We start from the raw sequence: 9,174 nt of genomic DNA on the forward strand, positions 1-9,174 counted from the left end.
TTCCTTTTACAGCTTCGGTCGTGGGTGGTGCTAGAGTTAGAAAGGGCAAGTTGCAGCTGGGAGGCTGGGGATAAGAGGTTTGTGGGTGGTCCCGGGAGAGTGGCCAATGTGTGTCCAGATGTCTCCATTTGAGTCCCAGGGGCCTGTCTCTCTCTTCGGTGGAGGAGTTGGAACTGGATGGTTAGGGCAGGTGGGGAGTTGTGAGAATCGCCTTGAAGGAGTGAGGTGGGCTTGCGCTTGTCTACAGTGTGAGAGACACCTATTTCTGCCTGTGGAGGTACATCCAGGTGTGCAGAAGCCCCAGTGCCCCCATCCCGCTGTGTGTGCTGTCCCTACATCTCCTGGTGCCAACAGGATCCCAGCCGGCTCGGTGGCTGCCCACCCCCTTCCTTGGCATTCCTGGGGCCTGAGTCAACATCCAAATCAGGAATGCTGACCCAGCTGCTGCAGCTCCCCTCCTCGCCCCTCCCTTCCTCTCCTCCTTCCAGCCTCTTCCATCCCAGTCTCTCCATGGAGTGGACAGACAGTAATGGGTTATTGGATTTCTCGCTGATTCAGTGAATGTATTTCCCATCATCCCTCAAAGCCCCTGTACTGCTTATGCGGACGGAGGAGGAGAGCAGAGCAGGGAAGGGGCTTGCCTTCCATGTGTCTTGGGTAGTACTGGGGGCAGATGCAGCTCTCCTTCTGCAGGGTCCCTGTGGCCTGTTCCTGTCTGGTCCCAGATGATGGAATATCAAAGGCACAGCCAATGGGACACTTCAAATGGGGGAAAGATCACATGGACCATCCCTGGAGATATGCAGTGCCTCAGACCCGAAAAGCCCCACCCCCTTATGCTCTGGACCACCTTCACAGCCAAGCCAGATACACAACAGGTCCAGCTCACATCACTGCCTTCTCCTGCAATACCCCATTCTCCCCTCCACCTCAGATATGTTCCACCTACAGGACCAGTAACAGGGGCTCCTCTTGAAACAAAGTCTCCCTTGATTGCATCACCCTCATTGCACTGATCTCCTTATAGCCACGTTCTGTGTGCATATCTCACTGTACACTGGGCTTACACTCACATTTACATTCACATGTAAATGCCTTTTATCTCTTAGTGAACAGTGGGCACCTTGATGACCAAACTGTGTTGGCTGGATGTGATGGAAAATCTGTTTTGGGGTCAGATGGACCTGATTAAAATTCATGCTCTGCCATTTGACCTTGGAAAGCATTGCTTGTTTTTTCTGCGCCTGTTTCCACGAATCTAAAATGAGGATAAAAACAGTCTGTGTCAGAGACCGCCAGTTGCTTCCCAGTATCTATTTCTCTCTTCTTCCTTTAGTAATAGAATCACTTGAATTTTAGCTGGAATAGCAGCCTAAATTCCCAACCCTTGCAGTTAAATATAGCCTTGTGGCTTAATTTGGCTAATGTGAGTTGTAGCGATGTGAGCAACTTCCAGGTCATGCCTTAAAAGAAAGAGGCATGAGTTCCCCTCTTCCTTTTCCCCTTCTGATGGCTGGAATGCTAATGTGATGGCAGGAGCTAGAGGAGGTATGTCATAGCCAAGATGGAAAATGCTTGTTAAAGTTTTCAGAGTCACCCTACCAGGTTTAGATTGTCTATAGACTGTTACATGAGAGAAATAAACTTCCTTGTTTAAGTCATTCTTAAATTGAGTCTTTGTTACAGCAATCAAACATGTATCCTAACTAATACAAAAGTTGGCATCTGGAAGTGGCACTGCTTTAAAAGCCTAAAACAAGTGGCATTGGTTTGGAAATTGGACTGCAGGTAGCAAAGAAAACTATTGTACACTGGTAATCTGGTGACCATTGCTATGATACAGCAAAACGTATGGCATATCTGTCATCTATGATGCCTTGAAATGTCATCATATGCTAACAGAGCCTGTAGCTCACAGAAACTAGCGTGTTTTGGCTTCTGCTTGCTGCTACTAGTAAAGTTCCACAAGAGAAATGCACTCAGGCAGTGAGTTGTAAACGGTGGTTTGAAAGAGGCAACCTTAGCAAGGGCTGTACCTGTGGTCCCAAACCTTTCTCAAGCACACCCAGTTCTGTAGACAGTGGAAGCCAGCCCAGTGGGCAGAATAGGGAAGTTCTCTTCACAGCCAAGCATATTTTTTCGGGCGACCTCAAGGCAGCCACCAACAGTTTGAGAGAAAACAGGAAGAACACCAAGTCCAGAGTATTCAAGCATAAAAATGGTGAGACAGTTGGCTGTGGTTACACAAATATGAAATATATCAGAAGCCTTGGGAGATTTTGAGGGTGTTACATTGGCAAAGAAACTACAAACCTGGTCAGCAAAGACTGGTTTGATCCCCCAGTTGTCCCTAGCCCCCCAAATCTGCACCAGCAGAAGGAGGACTGTGAAAGTTGTAACATCTGCAAGGACAGCGTGGTCTCAAGTGCAGCCACAGGGGATGTCGGGTGAGAAATAACTTCCCAGGAGGCAATGCCAGAGGCCACGAAGGAGAGTAGACAGTTTCCCAGCACTGGGGATGAGCTGCCCCAGAACTTACTCCACTGCGGGGAAGCAGCATTGCAATTCCTGTCCAACTAGATTCAGTGACTGTTAAAGATCAGGTAACTGCCAGGTGTTTGCCATTCTTTCCTGTTCTGAAGTTTATCCTGTTCCTCCTCCACTGTTATCTCAGGGAGGGGGAGGGCCAGATTACCTGCCTTTTGGTTCACAGGGCTCTAGACTCTGAGGATCCATCCACACCCAGGCCCTCAGAGATCCTGGGCTCTCAGCTGGAGCTGTGTCCGGATGGAACTCTGCCTTGCCTCCCTTTGAAGGGTGCTAAATGTGTTCTTTGTGAGGGGTGGCCAGGTGGTGGGCTCTGGCAGAACAACATCTATTCTCCCCTTCTTCTTCCTCTGCTAGTAATTCCTCACAATTTTAACGAAGTGCAGGATTATATTTCCCAGTTTCCTCTGCAGATAGCATGGCCATGTGACTAAGCGTGGCCAATGGGATCTGCCCAGCAATGTTATATGCAACCTTTAAGCGTGCCCTTAGGAGGAAAGGGCAGATTTTCCTTCTCCTACTGACTGGAATTATGATATGGTGGTGGGAGCTGGATCAGCCATTTGGACCCAATGGTGGAAGAGGCAGACTGAAAATAATAGAATCTCCTCCACTCCCCATCTCTGGACTGTTATGTGATAAAGAGAAATAAACTTCTATCTTGTTTAAGCCACTGACCCATTGACTAATGCATCTACTAATGCCATCTTACTAATGCATTTACATCGTGGGATCGGGGTAAGGTTAGAAATTACAAGTGTATATAATGCTGCTTCACATTTGTGCAGCGCTGAATATCTACTAGACACTGCAAAACACATTGTGTGCAGGATCCCATGTAATCCCTCACAACCCTATGTGGTAAATTCTTTCATTATGATGATGCTGCAGGTCAGAAGATCAAGGCACGAAGGGATTAAGTAACTTGATCAAAATCTCAAAGCTAGTGAGATGAAGTCCAGGGTCAAACCCAGTGTTTCTAGACTAGCACCACACTCTCAGCCTCTAAGCTTAATGTAAATGAAGCACAGGCCTGGCATGTAATATATGCTCAGTAAGTGTTTACTATAATTATTACCTCGCCACCTGGTCCCAGTCTCCCTAGCCCTCCAGCTACAAGGTTCTGAAAGCAAGCAGGCTGGAGGGTGGGGTGGGAACTCTGACTCTCCAGTAGTCATCTCATGGTGGCGTCAAGGTTGGGATGGAGGAGGGCTCAGCTGGGGCAGACACCAGTGCTGCACAACACTAAAATCATAGTGATTTTCCAGTTGTAAAAAAGGAGCTCCTACACCTGCTCTTGTGGCCAGCCCAGCCCCACCCATCCTCTTCAGCAGGGTGAATCAGCAGAAGGTACTGGCTTTTGCTGGGAAATAAATACTCTGGGTGTTAGAGTTTTGTCTCTGGTCATGATATCATATTTCTTGAAACCCTACATCTCGGCTCTCTCTCAAAACTGAGTGTAATAAGGACACTGCCCTCTGACCCTAGGGGGAATTTGGCTGCCATCTCTGGATAGCTGATTTGTCTAGGACATGGGGTCGGGATCCTGTTTAAGTGTTATTTTTATATCAGGAGGAGTTAAGCAGCTTGAGGAAGCCAAGAGAGTAGCCTGGATGAGACCATTACTGATAAATCACAAATGGGGTCCCCTGTGCCAGAGTGGTTGGCAGGCTGTGAGAGCAGCCTTCATGCCAGTCACCCAGACTCCAGCTCCTGTCCTGTCTGTGTGACTAAAACCTAGCAGCATCTATGCCAGTGTCCTAAGGACCTGGACAGAACCAGCACCTTGTTACTGCAGTTTAGTCTGCCCCACAGGCCCCATTACTGAGCCTTTTTCTGTCAGCTGTTGGAGATTGAAGTGGACAGATGATGCTTTTGTCTACCCAGGATCCATTTCACCCCTCTTTTGGCAACCCCCAAGTTTTCTTTCAGGGAACCACATTTCCTCTAATCTCAGAGCACCTGATTTTCAGAGGAGCTTAACCATGGATTCCAGGAAGTATACACCTGACTCAGACTTAGCCAATGAGCACATCAAATTCCCCTGACCACAGTGAGGGAGGTATTGACCGAATTAGCCCAATAGGGGTGAACCCTGGGACTTTTGCTGCTGATAATGGGAACTCTTTTCCACTGGATTTGGAGCTGTGAGGATGTAAGTGTGGAGATTCTGCTACCATGTAGAGTGGAGCTGCTTGAGAATGAAGATAAAACAGAGGGCAAAAGAACCACAGTATGATGAGAAAGACCAGGTCCTCCGGACATTCACTGAGCCCCTGGATCAAACTGTACCTGAAGACCTTACACTGGGTTTTTTCTGTTACATTAACCAATAGAATCCTTTTTTGTTTAATGCAGTTTTTTTATAGTTCCTTTTTAAAAATTTTTATTTATTTATTTGTTTATTTAGGCTGCACTGGATCTTCATTGCGGCGCACAGGCTTCTCTAGTTGCAGCGCATGGGCTCTAGAGCGCACGGGCTCAGTAGTTGCAGCACACAGGCTTAGTTGCGGTATGTGGGATCTTAGTTCCCTGACCAAGGGTCGAAACCGGGCCCCCTGCATTGGGAGCGTGGAGTCTTAACCACTGGACCACCAGGGAAGTCCCTGTTTAATGCAGTTTGAACTGAGTCTTCTCAATTTTCACCTACAGCTGAAAGAGCTCCCATACCAGAGTTAACAAAGAAACAAGACCAAGACACTTGCAAAAGCTTCTGGGCATGATGTTCATTCATTGCATCTTCCCAAGAAAAAGTGCACATTTGAAAATGCAATCAGGGTAATCAACAGGGTGTTGGGGGACAGGAGATAAAAAGATACTTTGATAAAATACAGTAAAAGAAGAATTGGAATGGGACAAAGTTAGTGAAGGAAGGCCTCCTAAAGAAGGTGAGTTTGGATATGGAAATAATAATCATGACAACAGCAACTATTTGCTGAACCCTAACTATGTACTAGGCACCAGATTAAGCAGTTTACATATGTGGTCGTATAATATTTTGAAATAATCCAAATTGAGGGGTACTTCTTTCTACTCTCTAGCCCTTTTCTCATTCAAGTTAGAGTTTCCTTGTTTATGGTCTCAAGGAAGAAATGATACAATGTAAAGAAGAGCTCTTCTGGCTTTTGAGTGTCAAAAGTGAGGCCTTTGGGGAGGAAAGGTAATACCTTTGGCTTAAAGAAAAGATTTGAGAGCTTTGGCAGGCTAGGTTATTCAGAAAACATATTCCACTAAAAACAATTTAAAATGGTGAATAAGATATAAAGAGCATCTTCTTAAAAGCACTGAAAAGACAAGACAGTAAAGACTAGGCCCAAGTGAAAGGAAAGTAGGCACACAGTGAAGTTAGTGAGAAAAGAAGTGGCTTTGCTCTAGGGTATCTGCCAATTCTAGCAAGAGCCATGTGGGATTATGGAGGCCAAGGACCCATACAAGTTGGGAGTACGATAGGAGATCCCATCTATAAAAAACTGGTATCTCAAAGGACCACATCCTCGGAGTAAATATAATCCAGAAGCACACTAACTCTTACATAGATTTACAGTCAACTCTTTCCTCATCTGAATGGTTCAGAGAGTGTCAAAGTTTGAACTTGGTTTAAGGTGGTAAGGTCAGTAATCACCCCAGGGCCTGGCAGAAGCAAACAACAAATGTTCCCTGGAAAAATGTTATCTCTTCCAAAGCCACAAATTATTCCAACAACATCCAACACATAGTTGAAAATAATTAGATACACAAGGAAACGAGGAACTGTGAACAAGAGCCAGCAGAAAATACACGTAGCAGGAATAAACCCATAAGAATTTCAGAAACTGGAATTATCAGACACTTTATTTATAACAAATGCTTCTTATGTTTAATAAAATAGGAGACGAGTTTGAAAAGGCATGGAGCAAATGGGAAACTATAAAAAGCAGCAGAACACATTTTTTAAAAAAGCAAATAGAACTTCTAGAAATGAATGAAAAATACAGAAGTGAAAGGAAAAACTTAATAAATGAATTTAACAACAGATGAAACACAGCTGAAGAGAAAACTGAATGTTAGGTTAGAAGTTACCCAGAGTGTATACAGAAAGTTTAAAAATATGCAAAAATACGTATGAAAGAGAATGAGAGACGTGGAGGTTAAGCAGAAAAGCCTAAAACATATTTAAATGGAGTCTCAGAAGGAGAGTAGAGAGAGAATGGGGTAGAAGTACTATCTGAAGAGATTAGTTGATATTTTCTGGAAGTGATAAACAATAACAATCCCTAGATTCGAAAAGCCTGTGAATCCCCAGGAGGATAAATGAAAGAAACCCACATATAGAAACATCCCAGTGAATTGCAGAAAACCAAAGAGAAAAAAATTGAAAGTAACAGAAAAAAAGATCACTTTCAAAGAAATGACAGTCTAATAGCTGACTTCTCAGTAGATAATGGAAACCCAGAACTTAGTAGAGCATCTTCAGAGTGCTGAAAGAAAGTAACTTCCAACTTATAATTTTACACACAGAGAAAATTTATAAGGAAGATAAAAAATTTTATTTTATGACAAACAAAAACAGAGTTCACCTCAGTAAAGGAAATTTTCTAAAGAATATGCTTCAGAAAGAAAGTGATTCTACAAGTTAAATCTGAGAACTAAAAGGAATAAACAGCAAGGAAAGTGGTAAAAATGTAGATGAATCTAAATGAATCATAACTGCAAAAAAAAAAAAAAAACCTTCAGAATTATAATGTCCTGTGAGGTTAGAATTAAAATACTGCCAACCATAACATACAAACCAGGGGTGGTGAAAATGGAGTATTTAAAGTATTTGAAAATCCTTGTGTTATCTGGGAAGAGGAAAAATTTTGATTAACTTTAGATTTTGATATTTTAATCATGCATGTTGCAATGTCTAGAAAAAGCCCTAAAAGAATAGAAACAGGGGCTTCCCTGGTGGCGTAGTGGTTGAGAATCTGCCTGCCAATGCAGGCGACACGGGTTCGAGCCCTGGTCTGGGAAGATCCCACATGCTGCAGAGCAACTAGGCCCGTGAGCCACAATTACTGAGCCTGCGCGTCTGGAGCCTGTGCTCCACAACAAGAGAGACCGCGATAGTGAGAGGCCCGCGCACCGCGATGAAGAGTGGCCCCCACTTGCCGCAACTGGAGAAAGCCCTCGCACAGAAACGAAGGCCCAACACAGCCATAAATAAATAAATAAATAAATAAATTTAAAAAAAAAAGCATACAAAAGGATACATTTTTTTAAAAAAAGAATAGAAACACAGTAAATAAAAGAAGGAAGAAACGAGAGAGAAAGAAACAACAGAACAGATGGGACAAATAGAAAGCACAAAAGATTTCAGAGACTAAATATGAAATAGCGTGAGACATCTTTAGCCCCAAGAGGATATGAAGATCTCGTGGTCTGGCAGGAAGAGAAGAGTTAGATGGGAAGCAAGAGTAAGCAGATGTGAGTCCCTGAGGCGGGGGAGCCTGCCCCTGCCTCCTCCCCCCGGCTGGTTTGTTTGATATCTGAGAGCAGAGGTGGCCTCTGCCTTGATTCTTGGGTAAAATCCAAAGTAAAAAGTGTTATGTGGTGTGTGTGGGGAGATAGGCCCTTAGATCACTTTACAGTGTTTCCCCAAACCCAGCATGGTAAGGGAGCAGCATCCCTTGGATCCTAGCATCCAAGAGAATGCAGCAGGAGACCCGGCCTTTGAAAGTCCCATGACGTTTTGTGCGCCCAAGAGTGGAACAGAAGTGGAGAGAGAAAGAGAGGATGAGAATGAGGAACAGCACAATAGCAACCTGTATGGCCCAGCAACTAAGGACCAGATGGTGTGATGAATGCCTCAGTGGATGCCAGGTTGGACAGATGATGACTGAGAACCAAATACCTACTCTCACGCCCCAACCTCAGCCTTGCACAAGTACTCAGGAACTGAGACACAACCCCAGGGGAGTTGAGGAGACCCTGAATTCACTGAGATTAAATTCCTCAGAAGGCAGGCTGTATCAGTATCAGGCACAAGTAATAGAAAACTCAATTTGAATTGGTTTAAACAAGATGGAGATTTATTGGTTCACTTAACAGGGTGTCCAGGGGCAGGCTGGTCTTCCAGAGCCACTTTGATCCAGTGGCTCTGATATACTTTCCCTTGATTGTCTTAGCTCTGCTTTCCTCCAGTGCCAGCATCAAGTTCTGAGGTGGCAGCAGCAGTTCTGGACTCCTTATCGATGCCCAGCAATATCCAGAGGAAAAGAGACAATCTTTTCCTGTACTTTCTTTTCAGAGAAGGAAACACCTTCCAAAAGCCCTCGGCAAACTTCTCTTTGTATCTCATTAGCCCAAAATGAACCACATACTCATTCCAGAACCAATCCCTGTCACCAGGAAAGCACGTTTAAGACGAATCAGGGTTCATCCTTGACTGAGGTCAATTCTCCCAGTGGCATGGCTGCTACAAAATAAGGAGCAATGGAATGGGTATCGCAGAATGACCACAGCTACAGCCCTCCCCTTTAGTTGCCCAATATTCACACACATCCTCTGTGCTACATTACACACAACTTCAGAAATGTCCATACCTAACAAAATGCACTCATGCCCTTCTAAGAAAGATACCACCCAAACTTCATCCCATTAGGTATC

Source organism: Balaenoptera ricei, chromosome 7 (genome assembly GCF_028023285.1).
Source record: "Balaenoptera ricei isolate mBalRic1 chromosome 7, mBalRic1.hap2, whole genome shotgun sequence".
Taxonomy (NCBI): Eukaryota; Metazoa; Chordata; class Mammalia; order Artiodactyla; family Balaenopteridae; genus Balaenoptera; species Balaenoptera ricei.